This window comes from Rhynchophorus ferrugineus, unplaced genomic scaffold (genome assembly GCF_030347505.1).
Source record: "Rhynchophorus ferrugineus isolate W39M unplaced genomic scaffold, kcgeb_rfMv2 rfM3, whole genome shotgun sequence".
Classification (NCBI taxonomy): Eukaryota; Metazoa; Arthropoda; class Insecta; order Coleoptera; family Curculionidae; genus Rhynchophorus; species Rhynchophorus ferrugineus.
The window spans coordinates 2,406,579-2,431,325 of NW_027472582.1; the positions used below are offsets into that span (position 1 = coordinate 2,406,579).

The 24,747-nt window shown below is 31.3% G+C and overlaps 1 protein-coding gene across 4 annotated transcripts in view; it reads right to left on the reverse strand.

Annotated features, from left to right (window-relative positions):
- Syt7 (Synaptotagmin 7) overlaps positions 1-24,747 on the reverse strand; it is an 870,553-nt gene that overhangs the window by 657,554 nt on the left and 188,252 nt on the right. For all 4 annotated transcript variants that reach the window (XM_076398165.1, XM_076398164.1, XM_076398167.1 and 1 more), the window contains one exon: positions 610-687. The gene's annotated coding sequence lies outside the window, so the exon portion shown is untranslated. The remainder of the gene's footprint in view (positions 1-609; positions 688-24,747) is intronic.

Sequence of the window (24,747 nt, forward strand, 5' to 3'; positions counted from 1 at the left end):
AAGAATAAATTAAGTCGTATTTTAGATCATTGATATGAACCATGCTATTTTTAGCACCATTTATTCATTGTTAATGGCCATAGTTATTTTATTGAATTACATATGTAGTAGATAGGTAACCCCTATATTATATAACAATAGAAAGTATAATCTCGTAATTCCCTCAATATTAATTTAACGTCACAGAATAAAGTAATTAACAGACAACGCAAACAACTTTCTGTACATTTCTACTACATTTATTCTTGGTATTGTATTGTTTTAATAGCATTTTATATAAGAAAAAGTAAAGTCATACATTCGTTCGTGATGTAATTCCGTATTTTCACTGTGTTCTAGGAAAAGGAAAAAGTTTTATTTGTACTTCCATCAGGTAGACTGTAAATTCAATTTACTTTTATTCTATAGGTTCGCCGTACCTCCTTTTGATAACCTCTTATTCGATTTCTCCGATAGACTTTTTGTACGAAAATTTGAAACTATACGATTGTGAAAATCGTAGTCGGCGGCATACGAATTTGATGTTTCTTTTATAGGGTATGTTTTGTTTTAGTCCGTTTTTTCCTTGTTTTTAAATATTCATGGGTCGCTAGATCGAAATGTACTTACGTGTTTATTCCTTTGCTGACATGTTGAAGGAGTTCAAGTTCAAGAAGGAAGAGCCCAAGAAGAGGAAATGTTTAAGTACTGTAACAAAAATATAACCGTTAGTATATTTTGACGTAATGTAATATCACTAAAGTAAATTAATTTGATTAATTTAATTACAAAATAAGATTTGATGGAAATTGAATATTTTAATAATTTTAGTCTCACTTTTACAAAAAAAAATGCCATTCATCATCGGCTCTTCTGTAAATACTGTTTGCATTCGAGTCACACAATCCTTGAATTCACCTCTTTCGACTCGGGCTCGCTATCATGCATAATGCAGTGCTTTGGACGATAATTTTATATGCTGTTGCTGAACAAATGCAGTCGGAATCGAAATTTATTCGAGACAAAGTGCGAGGGGGAAAATTATGCCCGACGAAGTTTGTTAAAGTGTCGTTTATTTCGAAGTTTGCGACTGTCGCGAGATTTTTCTAACTACCTGAGAACTTATATTGGACTTAAACTTGGTGGTACATCGGCGTGGCTATAAACTATAAATCCACGTGCATGACAAAGAAAGTTTAGAATTCTGGCAACAAAGAACGTATCTATCTTAAGGATTTCAAAACAGTTACCTGTAATTGGATGAAATTGATGTGAAGGAGAAAACAAATTTGTTATTCAAGTTTACTTGCATATTAGATTCAATATTTGATTAAGACTATACGATATGATTGTGAGTGGCTAATATTTGATGGCTACTAAATGGTGATGGCTTAACGACCCATGAACGAATGTGCTAATTCTGCAGAAACTTTTTAGTTCTTTAGAAACAGTCTCTATTTATGTTTTGATATTTTTATTACTCCTAAATTCCTTCTCCTCCTGGTCAACTGAAAATTCCCCTGCCTTTTTTTATTCAACATAATTCCCTTCAATGGTGATGTACTAATTATAGCGACCCTCCAACTTTTACCATTTTTGTAGTACGATTTGCCTTTTGTTTCAAAATAGGTCTCAGTTTCGGCGATCACCTCTTCATTCGACGAAAATTTCTTCTCAGATAGCATTCTTTTGAGATATGAGAACAGGAAATAGTCGCTAGGGGCCAGATCTAGATAATACGGTGAATGAGGAAGCAATTCAAAGCCCAATTCATGGATTTTTGCCATCGTTTTCAATGACTTGTAACACGGTGTATTGCCCTGATAAAGCAGCACTTTCTTTTTCTTTAAATACGGCCGTTTTTGGAGTTCTTCAAACGGTCCAATAATGCTATGTGATAGTCGCTGTTGATAGTCCTCCCTTTTTCAAGGTAGTTAACGAAAATAATTCCATGCGCATCCCAAAATATAAGCGCTATAACCTTGGCAGCCGACTGTTGCATTTTCCCACGCTTTGCAGCGGGTTCGTCGTGTGCAGTCCACTCGGATGACTGTCAATTGGACTCGGAAGTGACACGATGCAGCTATGTTTCATCCATTGTCATATATCGATGCAAAAACTCGGTTTCATTACGCTTGATCATCTTCAAACACTGCTCCGAATCATCAACTAGTTGTTTTTGGTCAAAAGTGAGCTCACGCGGCACCCACTTTGCACAGAACTTTCTCATACCCAAATATTCGTGAATGATATAATGAACACTTTCAGTTGATATCTTTACAGTGTCTGCTATTCCATTCAGTTTCAATTTACGATAATACAAAATCATTTTGTGCTTTTTTTTTTGGTTTTCGTCTGTAACAACCTCTTTTGGGCCTCCACTGCGTTCACCATTATTTTTCATGTTATCCATTTTTTTCAGTATAACAAAAGTTTCTTCACTTAAAATGCTATAATTCACGAACCAATGATCATACAGTTGTCAAATTTATATACGGATCTTTTGAGGGTTAGGGTTAACTAAAAAACATATGAAATTAATTCTAGTAGCGCCATCTACGTGTCAGGCCGGGGACTTTTCAATTGACCTGTTATTAATATTTAAAATTTAAATAAATAAAATTGCTTGAAAAACACAAGAAACAAAAGAAAAAATGTTCTCAAAAAAGCCCTCGCATTTTAATCACAGTCCTTGTTAACTTCGCATAAAGTATAATTATTTCTGATAGTTCGAATGGCTAAATTATAATTAATAAAAAGTAATTATAAATAATAAATGTGTATACAGTCATTGCGTTCAAACAAACATTAATTAAATATCCACTTAGTACTTGTATACTATATCACTTTAACCCAAGTTTCTTGTCCGCTTTTTCGGAAATATATTGCGCCAATAGTAATAGAAAAAAACTGAAAGACCTACTTCTTTTCAGTCAACCTAAAAGAGCCATTAAGCCTGATATGGGTCCTTTTGAAAAATAGAGGCAAAGTTGTTCACAACATTCTAGCTTCTCTATGCGGCGAAATACTATGGCAAAGATAGATACCACTTCCACGTTACATTTAGAAAGGCCGAGTAATTTCTCCTAAAATGATTCTTTTTATATACACGTTTGTAAATAATCATTTGTTGGTGGTAGTACGTTATTTGTCTTAATATTAAATTATATTAATATATAGCAATAATGTTCATTGGTTATAACACACAATATCCTCAATGAATTTTCTTATATATGCTAGATTTATTAGATATTACTTCGTTCAACCTTTTAATTTTTGGTTCAAGTGTTCTATAAAAAATGTTTGAACGATAACGTAGGAACTAGGCAGGATTTCCGATTCTCTTTAATTGTATGATTTGTCACCGTTGTGGAAAGTTATCAACAGAAATAATTACCATGAATGACAAGATTGTTGATTTTTCTTCGGGGGTTGTATTCTTAAAAGTCTATTTCTAATGACGTGACGGCCAGACTAACTACATTCTTTTGGTTCAGTTTATTTTATTATGTTTTGTACCATCTAAGCTGAGTTTCATCAAATGGTGAGTTTGTTCACAACGTATTCCAGTTATTCCCTTGCCTTTTTATTTATCATTTATTATTTTGTATTTATTAGTGTTCATTTCTTATATTCTATTTGTTATTATGCATTTGTTATTCTTCACTTATAATTCTCTGTTGATCATTTTGTACTTATTATTCCCTATTCATTATGTTCTACTTGTTTATTTATTTATCCACACATTGTTATACCTTTTATTCTACTCTATTTTATTATTTCTTCGAATCGTCGTATATTCTCCATAATTCTTGGATTGTGGCAAATCAAATATAATAGTTTTGTGGTTGCAATTGTCGCATACAAATTATAACTATTATACAATTTAGAAACTAACGTCAAAATGGCTAAAGTTACTGACTTGTAGTTATGATCTATGGATATGTTGAAGCATACAAAAGCGCCACCGAAAGTTGTTTCTGTTGGCTTTTGGTGGCAGCGTATCAATCATGTTGCTTTTAGCTTTCCCCCTTACGCATTAAACGTCCATCATAGCTTGAGTTGGAGAAGTGAGTCCACTGGTAACAGTACTGTTCATTTAGTTATTTAATTTTAGACTTTAGCTTATCCTAGAGAGGCCTACTAACCTCAGTGACAACAGATCCCGTGTGTTACTTTCCTTGATCCCATTGCACGCCATTATTGTTGGTGTTAGAGTACAGGTTAGGGCTCGTACGTTGAGCGTTATTTTCCCTTCGTAGCGTGTGTAGATTTCATACTTCATCCTAACATAGTTTATCTTTACTATCAGTAACCATTATTGCCTGTTCTATAATGATTGACGGTCAATTATTGACTACTGTTGACTAAGATTATTGCAAACCATTCTGGTTACTCTATCATTTTTATTGCCTACCAATGCAATCGTCTTTTACTGAAATTATCAATACCATCCATTACCAGTACTTGTCGATATATCAATTCATCTATACTGTTAGAGCTGCCAGTATATTGACTGCAGGTGCTATTATATTTTAGTTACCTGTCAATAGAAGTATCTATCTAAGCAATGTTTCAATAATATTTTAATTTCATCCTTGTTATTGGAAATTGGTTGCTCAGGTACGTTTTTATTATGTTTGCAGAATTATTACCCAACCACCTCGAACATCAAGATTTCACACGCTTATTTACAATATTTATTTTGTAATTTATTGAGTAAGTAATTGCTATATCTTTTATATTGACCTCTGTTTTATTTATTTGAGATTTTAAGTTATTTACTATTGTTTTAAACTTTATTTTGCCCCCTGGGTATACAGTATATATATACAACTACATATATATATATATATATATATATATTTTTTTTTCCTAGAAATTGTTATAACATATGATGCCATTTTGTATGTTATACAAGTATATTACTCAGTCATAAATGTCGGGAATATTTTACTATTGAAAAAATATCTTTGCGAAGGAATGGAACATTTGTCAAGTTTAATGTAAGGTTGCTCAAGCTTCCATGCTTTTTACAGCTCATTTCGCAACGCCACTGCTACAATATGCCACTTATGCCAACTCTAGCATTTCCTCCGTGAAAAATGACGTACTTTTCCAGCCCAGCGAAAAGAGGTCAATTTTTACTTTCATCAAAAGGACAAATGAATTACAAACAGTAAAACGTTCCCGTAACAAATGTGGAACACTTTCTTTATAGAAGAAAAGTCACATCGTTCATGGACAAAAGTATTTCCTTTAGATATAAAATTTTAAAACATCGAGTTTAAATTACATTTAGTTTCCAATGAACTAAGTTTAACTACTAATTGCAAGCTATAAAATATCCGAAAACTAAAATTGATTACTTTTTGATGACTGTGGCTGAACGGTAATCTCGTTAATATTGGTTTATTGGAAAAGGGTAAGAGCAATATATCCTGTTAAATATACTTGTCGATTTAATATCCATGTTCTTTTTTTTTTGGTCAGAGTTTAGAGTCCAATAAATTTTCTAATTACAGTAGTTTATCAAGATGATCTAAGTGTTTTGTTGAAACTATTATTTCAGTTTGTAAAATTATCTTATGTATTATTCTTCTATGAGGCTCAATTCTAAACAAATTATCGAATTATGAATACATAACATATGCAGAACTGAACAAGACATATGCTTTGCTATTTTACACTAGTTACTATAAATAACAACTAAGTCCGAACTCCTGCAGCATTTTTTGTATTTTCTATATGAAACAAATTTGCTTAAGACACCAAGAGAAAAAATATTCTGGAAATAAAGTCAACGACCTATCCATTGTCTACCTAATTGGTCTGTTTTTCTCACATATTTTTATTAGTATAGCAACAGTGTAAAAACAAAATTGAAAACAGTATGTGCGATATTTTTCTTTCGCGTTAAAAAGTCAATCCGCCTATTCATTGTGAACAATGCAAGAAGCCATTATTAAGCATTGTCGCGAGTTTTAAAAAAATCTAAACGACAATAATAAATCATTTTCACCTTTGTGTCCTTTGCGACCGGCTTTAATTCGCTATAATTGCCCTTTGCCGAAGTTCGAAAATAGGATTTGGTTTCGTTGTGGGTAACTAACTGCCTTTTGTTCTGTGGAAAATTTGAGTTTTATTGGAAGACTCCAATGTCTTCGGTAACCCTTGTGGTATCGTTATTTATAGGGGTTCTTTAGCCACATTTTAGTAGATTGACGTACAAGCCACTCCCTCATATTAATCTTTCGAATAACTCGATATTAGAAATCGAACATGTAAGGCATTTGGTTAATTTTAATATAAATTCTGTATAAAGTTCGTGGTAAATATTTTGGATTATTTTGATATAACTCTTGCTATTTTATGAAATAAGTAGTCTCAAGAATGTTACATGAGTATATACAATAGATATTTAGTTCACTCATTTTTCTTTTATCACATTTCTCTTCTTTTCTCTCACATTTCTAATATAATCTGCATTAATTAATTATGAACTTAAGAAGACATAAAGTATTACAAAAACCACCTTTAAGTAAAAAATACAAGGAAAAGCTCTTATAGTATGCAGAGGAACATATCCGACCTTATAAACTGACTAAAGACTTGCAATTTTACGTTGCAATATAAATTTGGTAGTGCTTGAAACGATATTAACATGGAAAGTGAGTGAGTTAAAATACATATAAAGTCACATTTCACATTATTTATAAGAAAAACAAATTGAAGACGACATATCGAAAATTTTAGCCTAATATGGATTAACAAAATTGGACAATAACAATAATCGTCTGTGGTCTGTTCACAAAGCATTTGGATTTTCGTAAGCAACTTTTTCAGACTTATAATATCAATCAATCAGTCAATCAATTTTTAATTTAATGAACGTCATTTAAATTGATATCTGGTGAATTCAGAACAGTTAAGACGAATTGTTCTTGTTTAGGAACTGGTAGTAATTCATAAGGCTATGGAGAAATACCATATTATTGCATTAGAGGTAATAGTAAAATTAAGATTTTTCGATATTTTATTGCCATTAACTGCTAGTGTATTTCAGGTTTAATTAGTAAATAAATATAGCAAGTAATACAAACATTAGTTTCTACAAGAAGAGTTAAAATGGATGTTTTGATTTCTCTTTTATATATATATATATATATATATATATATATATATATAGGAGCTATCTATATATATCTATATATAATGGTAAGATTCTAGAATATTACATAAAATGTTAGTTTGAAATAAATATATGTTGTGACAAAAAAAATTACTGCTACTGTTTTAAGGATTTAATAGTGGCAAAAATAAGTAAAGATCGCTGCAGTTATATTTAAAAATCAGAGAAGTAATTATTATTTTATGAAATAAGCCAGTTAATATTCTATATTATAATATATATTTTAGGCAAAAAATATATATAAAACATACAAATTATATAAATAAATAAAAGAAGCAATGAAAGTATGTAGATAAAATGAAACTGACTACATAATTTGCCCGAATGGAACACAGGGGAGAAATCGAAGAAATTATTAGTTATTAACAGTAATTTGATAAATATTTTGGACAGCAGCAACTGAGAAATTTTAAGATGTAGACCTTTTATCTATGATTTTACTTGTTTACGTTAGGGACCTACCTTTTAAGAAGTAAATTGTTCATTTAATGATTATAAATACATCACGTTAACATAATTTCTATATTATAAAAAATAAAGTGCCCAGTTTTGTTCGTTATTGTTCAAACTAAAATGCAAATATGTATTACTTCATTTAATATTGCATGTCTATGATTATAATATAAGGGTAAATAAGAATCATGTATATATAGTCTATTCAAAGTTTTCTTGTACATACGTCATCAAGATGTTTAATATATTGCCAACAGACAATATTTTCCATCTCCTTATATTCCAGTTAAAAAGAGATACCCTGGTATCTGATTAGTTCGAACGCGTAAACGGTGAGCCTGTCAAAGTCCTTCGGTTGTCACACGTATGTAAAATTCTTGAAATCAATAGTGTAAGAGTTTATAACACCAACCTATAAACTATTATGGCTGTATAATTAACTGTAGATATTAGATGTATTATATTGTTAACACTTCGATAACATTTCTGTTCAATTATTGTTTTATATTAGAATTTTGTTGTATATCAAAGCCCAACTGAACAAAAACTCAGAGCTGACGCGGCAATACTGCGACGATTTGACGTTACAAATCTAGATGACGTATGTACAAAATAACTTTGAATCGACTATACGTATATGATATGCTGTAAATTTGAAGCAGTTCTGAAAATCTTTCTGATAATACTATTATATGTTATAATATTCAGTGCTGTAGTAATTTAAAGTTATTCGTACTCTGTTGATTATTGAAACTTAATGAAAATTAGTTTTAGTTTAACTAAATGCCATTTAAACATGATTGGCGAGTGTTAGCTCTTCAGATAGTTGGCATATATTTTAATATACCTACAGGGTTAATGTAATTAATATTATATATCAAATATTCTTGATCTCGTATTGAAAATATTATAAAAAAAAGTTTTAGCAATATCAACACACTATATTACTATAAGATAAACATGATTAACTTTATAAATTGTGGTCGAATTTCGACCATGACTAGCTGTCCTTATTCGTGGAAGTTAAAAGCTAAAAAACTATTTTTATTAAGAGTTTGAAATCAAAAATTTTTGGTGTAGTTTTTAGATTCATTTTCTTAAGAATGATCATGTTTACAACCCATGCGAGGTGGCAATACCTCAACAAAAAGTTACTGTTTTGTTAATTTTATGCCAGCAGTGCCCTTATTAACTTACCCGTGTTAGTCATCAAATTATACAAACATGTATTTACCGAACGAATGTATTTTTTATGTAAAAAAAACATTTCATTAAGCACATTTATTTTTAGTCCCAAACAACTTTGTGTTTACTTTCCCTCCATTCAAACAGCAAATACAATAAAACTAATCGAAGCAGGCGCTTTTTTCCGAATATTTTTATATTTTTTCCCGAAAATATTGCATAAAGAAAATATATGAAAAAGCTGAGATTACTTTTCTACCGAGGTTAGAAACCGCATTTAAATATTTAATATACATTTAGTATGCGGACTGGAAATTACTTCGGAATATGAACAATTCGCCAAAACAACGGGAGTCCAATACTTTTCACTTTTTTTCGCTCCGGTTTCTTTGCTGCACATTGTAGTTACAGTTTGCTATTTGCATTCCTTTGTGCTGTCCCCGCATTAATTTCACAGAAAATTTGCGGGTTAAATTTTCTGGTTTTACGAGTCATAATGGAATAATTTATTTCCTGCATAAAATTAAGTTTACAATTGCCGCGGCTGCCATTGTTTGGTTTTATATTCGAATTTGATTGCTGTTAATTTAATTCACTATGGACCTGTGAATTATAGATTGGGATCGCCGCATTTATGTCTCGCTTTTCATTTAAATATCGTGCAGAGAAAAGTGTAATTTCGGGTTTTCCTGATAGATCAGGTTAAGTTCCTAGAAAGCCACATTTTGCTTGTTTAGTTCACAAAAAGTAAATATACAGCAAAATCTTGTCGAAGATTAACCTCGCAGTTGTTATTCCAATATAGATGTAGCTTCCAATCAGCGTCGATCATAAAACTGATGGTAACAAAGATCATGGTTAAAGTCTGGAAGAGCTTCACAAACGGATCCAAAACACCATTGATACCAAGAATGATTTTGCTGAATATTTGATGGGGTTGGAAATTCATTATTCACCATGAGCTATACGAACTAGTTCAGTTTTGCATTGTGGGGCTCTATTTCTTGGCCTAATTGCGTGTTGTAACTATGCAGTTTGATATATTGTATAGAATGGGCTGCTATAATGATGATGTTAAAAATTGAATTAACTCTCTTTAGATTTCCTGTTATTTTCGAAGACAATGATAATCCGAATTTTGGTTTTCCAATTATATACTGGTTTCTTTAAACATTTTACTTATTGTAGGAATAAAAGAAACATTTAGCGTATCATTTAACGTCGTAATTCCCAAATATAACAATGAAAGCCACATAAAGCTTAATAAGAGAGGTTATGTTAGAGTTAATATCGTTATAATATCACATAATGCCAGAATTTGTTATTGAAGATTGTTATGTTCTATGAGCATAACCCAACTTAATTTATAATTATGTAATTAAAATGGTATAAGAAATAGATGGCTATATTATCCATAAATGTACCAGTAATATGTAGTACCAAATTTTTTTAACGTAACTTATAATATAATGAGGAAAAAATTGAATATTTGGAAGACAGTTACGTAGTGCAGGAATAACATACTGATGGTAAAAAATTGATATTCCTGATAAAGCAGAAAATTCGTTAGCAGTGCTGATGACAGCAAAAGATGCGAATTTGGAGGCACTATGATATTTTCTAGGTATAATTTGGCCATAATGAGAGAGTAATTGAAAGAATAACTAGACATTAAGAATAGTTAAGGAGATTGTAACTAACTACATAATAATTCGTTCAATTTTTATATATATTTTTGACATATGTAAAAGCAACTGAGTAAGAGGAAAAAAACATAAAAAATTAAATATCTAAAATCTCTCGAAATATTTTCATGAAAATAAAATTTTATTCAAATTTAGCTACTTAATATTTATGCTTACAACTGCCATCATTAAAATCTCATAGACATTGTATCTGCAGATCTGTTACGCAAAGAGATAACAGGTCAATAGGAAAGTCCCCGGCCCGAAACATATAAGAATAAAATCCACATGATTTAGTTAGTGGTAACCCTCAAAAGATGCGATAAATTTGATAAGATAAATAAAAAGATAAATTTGAAAACCGTCGGATTAACAGTTTGTGAATTATAGCATTTTGAGTGAAGCAACTTTTGTTGTTCACTGTGTTATTGTAAAGAAAAGGATATAAAAGAATTTCGCGTGTTGATAAAATATTACTTTTTGAAGAGAAAAATACAATTGAAGCAAAAACTTGGCTTAATGCCGAGTTTCCGGACACTGCCCCAGGAAAATCAACCATCAAGGATTGGTAAGCTAAGTTTAGACGTAATTAAACAAGCACCGAAGATGGTAAATGCAGTGGATGCTCAAAAGAGGTTGTTATCGACGAAAACATCAAAAAATCCGCAAAAAGGTTTTGAATGGCCGTAAATTGAAATTTAATGAAATAGCAGACAGGAGTTCACTTTTGACCAAAAACTACGAGGACTTGATTATTCGGAGCAGTGTGTGAGGTTGATCAAGCCTAATAAACCCGAGTTTTTGCATAGATATGTGACAATGGATGAAACATGGCTCCATCATTTCACTTCGAAGTCCAATCGACAGTCATCCGAGTCGGCTGGCAAGGTTATGGCGTCTGTATTTTGGGATGGAAAAATTTTCATTGCCTATATTGAAAAAGGGAGGATCATGACTATTACATAGCGTTATTGGACCGTCTGAAGGGCGAAATCGCCGATAAACGGCTGCATTTGTAGAAAAGGAAAGTGCTGCTTCACCAAGGAAATGCACCGTGTCACAAGTCAGTTAAAACGATGGCAAAAATCCATGAATTAGGTTTCGAATTGCTTCATCATCCACCGTATTCCCCATATCTGGCCCCTAGAGACTATTTCCTGTTCCCAGATCTCAAAAGAATGCTCACTGGGAAGAAATTTTCGTCGAATGAAGAGATGATCGCTGAAACTGAGGCCTTTTGAAGAAATAATTTTGAAGAAAAGGACAAATCGTACTACAAAAATGGTATCGAAAAGTTCGAGGGTCGCTATAATCAGTGTATGATCCTTGAAGGGAATTATGTTATAATACTATTAAAAAAAATACTAAAACTTGCCAAAAAATGTGTTTTACTATTGTAAGAGAGGGACTTTTCAATTGACCTGTTGTATTACGCCTTTGTCATGAATAATTGGTTCGATCGATGTCTTCGAAGCGCTGAAATTTTCAAATTTCATTGATTCGATTTTGATCGTTTTATTAGGATCAAAATCACTGGAATAAGGCAGTTGCGAAATGCTTTGAGTTGAACTTGTTGAAGAACCAATAGTTATGGGACAATCGTGCCGGCTAGTTTATGTTTCAACCATTGTTTTTTTTTTGAAGACTGTTCTTGTTTTGGGCAGACTCCCATTTACTATTTTCAGATCCTCTTATTTTTGCTTTTCGTTATAATCTTCTCGTATAACGAATGTTAGCAGATATATTTGACCGTTGAAAAGACAATTATATTGAAATTTCTTCAATAAATAGTGATTGTTTCGAAGATAAACATAGAACCGTCTCTATTTTCTGCAATATGTAGGTTAAAACAAATTATAATCGATAGCCACCTGTACATAATTATTCTAGATACGAGCAAATAAAAAAATACACTATTAAGGTACACTTAAGCCGGTATTACCTAGATTGCTTACCTCGATGGCGCGGTCTCTGCAGCATTAAATATTTACGGATCGGTCTAATGCAAATTCTGGTTTAATTCAGATTCTGTTGCAAAAAGTTTTCCCATCTAAATTCCAAGCTAACGAGAACAGTTTCATGTAATATTAATGGGAAAACAAACAAAACCCTTTGATTCAACAACACACGTTAAGCGATATTACACAGCGAATTCAAATTTCGACATACGTTTATGGAATGATAAATTGAGGTATTGTAAGCTTACAGCATTTTAATAACGCTTTACATGTTTCCTTTTCCTTATATTGTCATCGAAAGCTGTTTAGAATCAAACAAGAACAAGCTTACTCTATAATAAAAGAAGCTAAAGCAGGTGTACCACAAGAAAGTGTACTGGGACCAATGCTTTATCTACTTTACACTTGTGATATACCACAAATAGAAAATATCACGACGGCTACATTTGCTGATGATACTGCGATTATAGCTATCGGAGACAATAGTGAAGAAGTCTCACGAAAATTACAACAGGCAAGTGACAATATAAATAATTGGACACAAGAAAGGAAAATAAGAATTGATGAAAGTAAATCTGTACATGTGCAGTTCACCTATAAACAGACCGTACAAGCACCAATAAGATTAAATAAACACTATCATTCCATTTAGCAACAACGCTAAATGTCTTGGAATGAATCTCGATGCAAAACTTCGCTGAAAGGAATATATAAAGAAGAAAAGAAAAGAACTGGAATTCAAATATAGGAAAATATACCGGCTAATTGGAAGAAAATCACAATTAACAGTACTTAACAAATTGTTATTATATAAGCAAATACTAAAACCTATATGGACATACGAAGTTCAATTATGGGGATGTTCTGCAAAGAGTAACATAAATCAAATACAAATTATTCAGAACAAAGTCCTGAGAGGTATTGTGGGTGCACCCAAATACTATTGGACTGATTACCTACATCGAGACCTTCAGATACCCACAGTCAGTCAAGGAATCAATATAATTGCAAGGGGGCATGAGGAAAGACTCCATTCTCATATGAATATTGAAATATTGCAACTATTGGATACCACCAGAACAGGACACAGACTCAAAAGAGTCAAACCATCTGATCTTGTGTAGTGTTGTGTAGTGAGGTGCATATATTAAAAAATTCACCAGCGACATGTATAAATATTAATTAACCATAGACTGAGATAGGGCCAATGGGTCCTCCTAGTTATATACCTAGATTTAAGTTATTATAAAGACAAATTGTTGGTTAGACGGAAATGACTAGTAACAATATATTAATTTAAAAATATATATATCGAACTCTGTAATAATGTGTTGTTAATTAGATTCAATTATATACATGGATTTTGGAAAAAAATTAACAACTTTATGTAATTTTTATGTTATGATGACTTGTTATTTTGAATATTTTATTATTTTAAGAAAGTTTTAGATTTTTTTTATTTTAAAGTTACATGGTATACATATTACAATTACAGTCTTTCCGATAAAATATCCAAACACGTCATACATGACGTAAACATACTGCCAAATTCAGTTTGAATAAACGTAGAACTCGTCTCAAACTCTCATTTCTCATTTCATTAATTACTGGAGTTAAAAAGAGATAGAATTCCGTCTGATTTGTAGGAACATACAAAGGAATCAGTCTGTAAAATTCAATTTGTGTTGATACTTGTTTACAATGTTGTCACATGGTTGCAAAATTATTTATAACATTAGTGAGTTTGTTTGTACATTAACGTTGTTTTGTCACTTGTAATTTTGATAAATTTCTAACTGATTATTAAGATTTTTGGTTACTCTCATTGTAAATGTCAAAAATAGTAAACATTAAACAAAACAGGAACTGAGAGTGTCTCTAATCAGTTACTTCGAACAGGACCGTTACAACGGAAGTCCTTGTTGTGGGATTATGGTTTAATGCTGACAATTACCAAGACATAGTGATATAACTGAAATAGCTAAAGATGAGTAGATAATTAATATAAAAGAACTGTAGAGTGTGTGCATAAATATATGTGTTTTTATTCAGAATATATATGAGCATTAGGTTAGTATTTAGCACTAACTGTTTTGCAGATAAAACAAATGTATTACGGACAATGAAGTCACTAAATCTAATCCTATGAATTTTATGAAGGAAAGAGTATACCTGGTAATAATAGAAGAAACTAAGGTGGTATAAAAATACAGTGTTACCAAAGTGAATTGAGAAGGAAACACAGGAACAATGGAAACAAGAAGAAAATATAAAAAGGTAAATATGATATCTAATGAAAGTAAAAACATTACTGGGATATTCAATCGTTATTTAGGTAGATTATACCTCCAGGGCATACCACTATATAAAAAAGCATCTAGAACTCTACCCCATTGTTGGTGTGGAAAAGGTTTCAGTGTAGATATAACAAATATAACTCTAACCTACAAAAAGTTAAGTCCTTCGATGCATACGCGAATTCGATGTAAGATTAAAGTAAACTATATTTCGTATCATTTATTAGTATTATCATTATTTTATTTACATTAGTATTTTGTTGTGTCAGAGTCAAATTAACCAAAACTTAATATAAATGGGGAAACTTTGCGATGCTGTAATGTTATACATTTTGATGGCATGCATTGGTTGTTATGGGAACGGCCATTGCTATTCAATATCTACTAACATTTTCCCAATATTGCTTTTAAATTACAGATCTAACTCAAACTGAATTAGTGTTTGATTGAAGTATTTCCAATAGTGTCGGTTTAAACCAACATCGGTTTAAAATAGAACAGTGTTTATACACGTGATTTACCCATACTAGTTCAAATGCCTTTGCTTCGTCAACCTCCGTGTAAGCCCACCGCTGTCCGAAGTATCTCCAAAGAACTTTATATTGGTAAGTTTGAATCATATCGATGTTGGATTTCCTTTTGCAACCCTACGTTTCCAGAACGCAGGTACATACAGATTAACGATTTGTTGTGTAGTCATAATTCAGATTGTTACAGAAATATTCTCCACATATTTTGAATTTCATACCAAGTTCTACCCGTTTTCTCTTTTTAAATAAAAATTTTTAAATTTTTTATCTTTTTAAATTTTTTTAAATAAAAAATCTCTCTCCAGTTTAATTTTAATTTTTGAATTCTCTTATTGTTAAATTCCATTACACGCAGAATGGTTATGTTCTCCAAAAGCTAGTTTAATATTAGACTATCAATAATGATGCTTCATGATTTGGAATAAAGTTTAGATATTAATCAGTAATTTATCTTAGTGAAAATGTTAGCTTAACTTTACTATCCTAGAACGTTTTAATCTATTTCTTAAACCACAATTTAGGTTAACAGTTGACGATATATTATTGCTTTCCATATTCGAATTATTGTACCACTTTGTAACTTGTCTATTGTTTTGTGTAACAAAAAGAAATATAAAAATATTTCAGAAAATGGAGTTCTCCTTTTTATATGAAACGATACGCTTCAGGGCGTAACGAAAGTTCTGTAATATGTTTGGTAAAATAAGAACAGTTTTGTTTTCGACGGCACACATTCCAGCAGGATCCGGCAATATGTTATCCATATACTGCAGTAAATTTTTGCAGATTGCTGGGGTCGTTCTAGTAAAAATAAATGTAATAAAATGTGTGTGCGCTTTAACTGGATATTTAAGTATAAATAAAGAAACAATGTACGCGGTAGTTAAACAGTTAAATTTATCTAGATTCTAGATATAGATATATTAGTCTCCAATTTACCAACGAGGGTTTATCTGCACTGGATCTACAGTTTAACGTAGACTTCGAACCATGGTCCTCGGCATTATGTCTACCAACTGACTAACTAAGAAATTTAGTCTTACTCAGCCCGGTTACTGGCGTGACTGGGATTATTTTCCTTATCGGATTTTGCACTCTTGTCTAAGGACGATCGCTAATATTGATCAATCACAAACAGAAATTTACGACCATTCCCCAGCAGGATTTGAACCCGCGACTATCGCAAAGGTAGGAGGACCGTCCTGTCGCCTTTACCACTGTGCCAACTAAACCAGCTCCACTGATATTAAAGCTAATTTGAATATAGATTATGGTATCTAGGAGGTACATTTAAAAAATTAACATTCGATGAATGTGCCAGCAATTAAAATGAGAGTGATTTCAGTGATCCATGAAAAACTCAGTATGAAGAAATCGAAAAAAAGTAAATTCCTCATCGATAAGTAAGGATGTTGCTTTTTCTTCGAAATCTTTAGAAAAAAAAGGGTGTCAAAGCACAGGTTTTGGAGATATTTTTTTAAAGAAAAAGGAAAAACAAGACTCGCTGAGGAATAATACGGATTATTATTTTGTCGGTTGAATGAATAAGTTTATTAGAATTGACCAGATTTGGCAGTAGTCTTTGAATTTTGAGATATGAAAAATAACACTTACTTCTGATAATATGGTTGACATCAAATAAATAAGGTGCCCTCTTCATAAGAGTTGGTAGTATTTGAAAGAAAAGGATTCTCTGTATACTAGCAAAACTACTGATACATTCAGTAAACAGTTTATTTCTCAAGTTTATTTTGTCAATACAGTTATATCAACGTTGTATAATACTCCTATAAGGGCAGGATCAAAACTATATAACATCGAAGTGGTTTTATGGCGTTTACGGAATAGCCAGAAATCTAACGGAGCTAAATCGTATTAAGAGACCCATTAGGAAATATCATGTTTTGGTAAATATTAGCAAGAAGCTGATGATATGTGAACAAATGCAGTATGGTAATGAATATCCATGAGTAATCGGCCCATAATTTATGCCTTTTGAAGCCTTTTATGCCTCTTAACTAGATTAGTCTCGCAGAAGCTATTCCGATTGTAGAACATTACTATTCTGAGCATTACTATTATTTTGATCACATTCTATACTAGTAAACATTAAAAATAAATATTTAGAGGCACTTATGAATGCATAATTTGATATAATTATTGATTTGGAATACTCCATAACTCACAACACGACGAGCTAAATCGTATTAAGAGACTCATTGAGAAATATCATGTTTTGGTAAATATTAGCAAGAAACTGATGATATGTAAACAAATGCAGTATGGTAATGAATATCCATGAGTAATCGGCCCATAATTTATGCCTTTTGAAGCCTTTTATGCCTCTTAAGTAGATTAGTCTCGCAGAAGCTATTCCGATTGTAGAACATTACTATTCTTAGCATTACTATTATTTTGATCACATTCTATACTAGTAAACATTAAAAATAAATATTTAGAGGCACTTATGAATGCATAATTTGATATAATTATTGATTTGAGATACTCCATAACTCACAACACGACGAGCTAAATCGTATTAAGAGACTCATTGGGAAATATCATGTTTTGGTAAATATTAGCAAGAAACTGATGATATGTGAACAAATGCAGTATGGTAATGAATATCCGTGAGTAACCGGCCCATAATTTATGCCTTTTGAAGCCTTTTATGCCTCTTAAGTAGATTAGTCTCGCAGAAGGTATTCTGATTGTAGAACTTTACTATTCTTAGCATTACTATTATGTTGATCATATTATATACTAGTAAACATTAAAAATAAATATTTACAGGCACTTATGGATCCATAAATTGATATATAAGATATATAATTTATTAATAAAAACATTTCTTCAACTTCCAGCTATGAATAACATTACCATTAAAGAAAAACTCTACATGATTTACTTTAATAGAGTGCTGTAAGTTAAGCGTAATAAATAAATATAAATGGCACTTTTAAATAACTTTTTTCACACTTTTAATAACAACGACAGAAAGTTAAATGTGCTTCGTTCTGTTATTTATGCCGTCTATTCTTAATATTACGAAAATTGAAGCATAAATTTGCTTTATCAGAACGTATTATCTGCAGAAAATTCTCGGAATAAAGGAGGGCGGAAAATATAACCGAGAAAAGGAATAATAAGCCAGCTATTAGACGTCGTTTCTGTTAACAAAAATTTCCCAGTCTCAGACATTGTTTTTCTATCTCACCTTGTATCTTACATTTGCAGATAAGTCAGTTAATGTTATGGTCTGACAGAAATGTTGATATAGCTCGAAATTGAGTTAATTTAATATGTGGTATTACAGGTAATAGAGATTTAAATGTTTGATTTGCTAGAAATGAAGATTTTTCTGGAATTATTTTAGTTGTTTCTTTTGGATCTATCAGTTTCTTATATTGATTTAGGATTGCGAGTTTGTACTTCATATGTTAACGCAACACCTATTGATGTTTTTCGCAATTTAATTAATTTCTTTGCTGATATATTAATATTAGTTTTCTGTGTGAAATACCTGGCTTCAAGATGTATATTTGTATAATAACATTTGCTAAATAAATAATTTACTATAAATAAGATAGTATAAAAATTTTAGATAGCCGGCTTGGTGGCGCAGTGGTAAAGGCGATGGGACGGTCCTCCTACTGCTTCGATAGCCGCAGGTTCGGATCCTGCTGGGGCATGGTCGTAAATTTATGTTTGTAATTGTTTAATATTTGTGATTGTTCTAGGCAAGAGTGTAAAATACGACAAGGAATATGATCCCTGTCACGACAGTAACCAGGCTGGGTAAAACCGGATGTCTTCTGGGATGATTTCTAAAGTTGGCCTCTCGCCAGTCGGTAGGCTTAATGCTGAGGACCGTGGTTCGGACCCCACGTTAAACTTTAGCCCAGCCCAGATAGACCCATAAAAAATTATATATTTACAATAAGGAGCCATACATTCTGAAAGAAAATGACAAAATATTAACTTTCTATTAACTTCTGTTGTGAACAGAAGAATTATTTAATATTCTGACCCCAGATATTTTTAAATTTTGTAACAAGTTACTCACTAAAAACTTCGCATTTTCGGCATTAATATTCCTTAAAAAAACATAAAGTCTTTTCTTTAGAGATAATCAGGCCACTAACGCTTTCGTGGTAAAATTTTCAGAGAAATTATTGCCTTTTATTCATTTTATTCAAGTTTTCTTATTTGTGGGTCTACGAAAATGCCTATATATATATATATATATATATATATATAAATATATATATATATATATACATATATATAGTATTCGCCCTACTACTTAGTAACCTCATGTTTTAGCCAACCATATCGACAGACAGACTATCTATTTTATGTTATGTTATGTTATTATATATCTATATTATGACTATCTTATTTATGTTAGAATCATAGTGTCACATAGCGTTGTCATAGCATGTAATGTATTTTTATCTTATCTGCATTTTTCTATATATAAAATCTATATATTTAAACTTTATGGCATTCAATGTTATTCATAATATCTTTATCAAATTAATAAGTAATGATAATGATTAAACCAAATAATATCAAAATTATAATATATAAAGTACATATAATGGCTGATACATATTAATTAAACCTTCCTGAACCATTTAAAACAAACCACTTGCCCCAGGCTGTCACGTTGGTTGAAATATAATAAACCGTCGCCTTCTGATGGGGTGCGAATTACAAATTCGATTAAAGCGAATCCCGGTCAGAGGAGAAACTTCTTCCATTCAACAACAGTCCTAACTTTTGTGCCGACCTCGAGAGAGATTATGTCAACTTTCTTGACTAGTCAAGAATAAAATAGAGTGTGAGTTCAATTTTCGTTCTATATAAATCCTTAGACGAATTTAAATAATCGCAATCTGAATCAGTTTTATGTACAAAAGAGATTCGTAATTCTTAATATTTATTTATACATTTTCATCATCAGTATCATATCGCATCGAAGTATCACAATTTTTGGCCTAGAAAGTAATGAAATTATGAAGATGAAACGGTTCGAAATTGTATTAACAGTCAATTCGCGTGGTGGTAAATTTTCATGTTACATTTAAACATGTGGAAATAGTCGACTCATCAAGTGTCAGCTTGCCAGAAAACTGTTTGATATTTTATCTTTGATTTCGAACTTCTTTAGTGACCCAAGCTGTTCTTTTTTCATTAGCATCAAAATCACCACTTTTGATTCATCGAAACTGAAACCATAAAGTTCTGAAAGTGCTTGACGATTCTGCAGGTAAACTTGTTTAAGTTAAACAACAGAACAAAGGAAGGATAACAGGATAAAGAAGGAGAATAGATACGTCTGAGATAATTAAGATAACTTTCGAAGTTTCTCGGTTGCGATATGATAAACGTAATTTCTATTCTATGATTTCATATAGTAAAAGTTCGAGAATGTAATGTTGTGAGTGAAAAACTAGTCTTCTATGTACAGAAACGTCAAAGACCTCAAATTTAACTGCTGAGTTCTTCACAACCGAAAAACTTCGAAAGTGTTCTTGACTATCGCATACGTATCCTTCATCGGGATCAACTTATAAAGGCATTACTTTGAAGATCTACCAAATGAGCAATAACATCCACATATTATGAAAAAGAATATCGACAAAAGACATTTTCCATTATTTCTGCAAAATTATAGTTCAATTGCAGGTTCCTAGAGCAACACAACATGAAACTAATCCTATTCAAGACGTTTACTTAATTTAAAGGCAAAATGCCAGAAGGGTAAGAATTCATAAATAATAGTTGTTTTTACGATTATCTCAATATTGTTATTAGAATCTATGTCTCCTCTCAACTCGATGTTCTCAACACAAAAACAAAAGATATTTTAACTTATATATATATATATATATATATATATATATATATATATATATATATATATACAATAATTGTACATACTATACAATATAATTGAACGCAAGTCTTGTATGATCTTGTTTCATGTCTTTTCCAGAATTCAGATTTCTTCCATTCAATAAGCCATTGTAATCAATGTCTTTGTGTTTGTCCCTCAACTATGTACTGATTGTCAAATCTAAATAAACGACTTAAGAATAGCATTTGATATATCTCAAGCTTATATATATCACACTGCCATACTGTCCAAGTTTTTGAGCCCTACAAAAGAACTGGCATTTTGCGCATTTGACAGAGACGGATTTTGGTGTTGATTGTATTATTTCCTCTTTTTCGCGAGCAGAATCTCAGAGAACTAAATTTTCTTTCTTCAAAGACACCTTCCTCTTCTGAATTACTAATTTCAAGTACTTTAAACCCTAAACTTGTTCTAACCGGGTACTATTGATGTTTATAACAGCAAGCGATCCATCTGTAGTGAGTATTTTGGTCATTTCATCATTATCAAGCCACAAGACTTTGTAATGTAAGCTATGTCATTCAAGAAGCTAGCCTCGACATCTGTATCAGCAAATCTAGCATTATCATTAGTGAAGATCACATCTATCAAGTTCGTTTATTCGTCTTTTCTATAAATAAATTAGTTAAAAATATATATGTACATAAATCAATATAATATTATTAGTTAGTTTATTCGTCTTTTCTATTGTACATAAATCAAATATGGATCGGCAAAGAGATTATTCTTTTAATCAGCCTGGTGAATTTGTTGTTTTTGTAGTATTTATTTTAGGTGACAAAAATAAAAGTTAAGGACTATATGAATACTACATAAATGAAATTATTACTCTATGATGAGAGAAACATCATAACATTGTGGTCGAACTTTGGCCACAGGGCGATCACTAGTAATCATTATTATTTTTATTACAAATGTTTTTAAGAATAAAAACAATTGGTAGTGGCGTAATTACTTTTAAAATTTTATTCACACGAAAATTACAAAATAAATATAATAAATCAATACTATTTTGTTAGTGGCTTCTGAAAATAAACAGAATATACCGCCATTTTACTTAAACACCGTATAATATCTTAAGGACCCTTTACGCCAACAACATCCTATACATCATCCCACTTTCAGCATCGACGGTCAAATTTTCGATAGGTGAGCCATAAATTTAATCTGTTCATGTGTAGTGGAAAAAAATACCAACCAAACTCGTCCAGGTTATAAATCCTCACACTCTGTGTTTCCATCGAGGGAAAAAAACAGCAAAATTAATTTCAATTTATACACAAAATCCGTGCGGGATTTGCACCGATTTTCTTCTTTCCTCAATTAAAAAAAATGGAAAATATATTCCTCTTATTAATATACATTTCTGGGTCGTTATTTTTAATTACTGGATTAATTCGTTTGTTTCGTTTTTGCGGTTGATTATTATGAATTTTTGGGAGCGCACTTTCAAAATTATTGTGACTGTTCAGTGATAATTGCTACATCTATTATTATGAATAATGTTTATCCTAAAGAATCTTATGAGGATTTATAGTTGAACATTTAAAATTTTAATTTCTTTTTAAGTTCATGCTTTATAGTATTCCAGAAGATATCTTCTTTATTGGAATGCTTTCAGATATGCTGTCAGTTCACAAGCTAGGGTAATACGGATTAAATATATCAGTACGTATTTATCAAGTTAAAAAGTTCGTGTGAATTGTTTCCATACAACCTCTTGATTTACTACTGAATTATCATGCGATTATTCGTTGATTACATAGATATAAACAATAATAATTAATCGAAGAACTTTGTCTTGGTAGTGTTGGATTACTCACGGTTCAATAACTTAGTGCAATACTATATTTGCCCGCCATATCTTCAAGTAGGCTTTCTTGTTAACTGATAAATTAATATCTTTCATCATGGGTCAAGTTGGGAGATATTTGTATTGAATTTATTATAACAATATGATTACAGTTTAAGTAGATTGTCTTGTGGATAGTAATACTTTTTCTTATTGGATGCTAATGTAAGGCATTAGTTGTGAGGCAATTATGGTATTTCATATTAGATATTACTGAAGAGCAACTCAACAATGTTCAAAGATACTTTGAGTTACATCTAATAGTCTTCGTCACTTCAGAATGCAAGTTTTCTTTCATTGAAACAATAGGTGCAGGTCCTCCTATAAGTTTATTGAGTTTAGAGCCCATTTAGTGGAATGTATTATTTATCTATTTTTTTAAATTCATAGTGGGGGCTTGTTTTGGTAGTCTAGTAATATATGTCCCTTTTCCACTTTGTATGTCAATGTTGGCAGTTTAATATTCATTTCAATTGTTGAATACAACTTACAATGACTTTAGTGAGGAAACGTTTTTTCATACTGTTGGAAAGCTATGAATAAGTATTTGCGTATGCCTCGGTTAGTAATATATATTTGACAATTTAAAAGTGAAGACTTTTATGTCAATCGCAAATAATGGATTGAACAACTAAAGAAGTTTGAAGGCATTAAATTGTAAGACTATTGATTGAAGACCCAGCTCAAAATTTTCACTTCAAATTTTTTTGGAGTGTTTCCAAACATTTATACAAAGGAAATGATTCGAAAGGAGGGAAAATGTAATACGAATTCCTATTCAAACCATTTCAACGTGGTGATGATGCAAAGTGGATCTATTATGACAAAACATGAGCAAAGTTTCTCGAGTCGGCCAAGAGGAGCCATCAACGTCGACATCGAACCGAAATATTCATGCCCAAAAAACATTCATATCATATATCACATGTATAGTGGGATCAGCAAATTACAGTGAATTATGAGCTGCTAAAGCCGAACGAAACAATTTAATGGAAATGTTTATAGAACACAATTGAATAAATTGAATGACATATTACAAATAACTGAGCTCCAGTGAGTAACAGACTCCTCTTACATGACAATTATCATCTTCCGTACGACTTGCAAACAACAAAGTCGGAAGATTTGCCATGGTCAGCATATCTACAAAACATGCCTTCTGATTAGTGATTAGTAAATTAGGAAAGATGTAAAATAAAGTAGAACCTGAAATATATTGATATACTGACCTGATATATAAAACATAGCCTTTACTCATACCTGAACAAAATTAATATCGGGGCTATAGCAGGGGGAAGCTCTAAAGAGCGATAAGAAACAATTTTTAAACAAACGATAAGAAACAAAGTTTTACATAGACAGTATACTTTTATGATAGTATCAATGTTAAATAAACCCAAATTCCCTGTTCTAAATATCCTCCCAGGTGACCGATGACAAAAAAACAACTAATTATTCCCGCTACATTCAAATATGGCGTAAATAATGTAAAACGCGTAAAAATGAGTAAAATCGAGCGACAAGGCAATATATCAAAGTTGAATAAAACATGAATAATGTATCCTTATTTACATTAGTCCATGTTGTACGTATGAAAAAACAACATTGTTCATTTTCCATTAACAGGACTTTACAAAAAATAATGTGAAAAAATGGAAACGTATTTAAATGGAAACGAAAGTAGGATTAT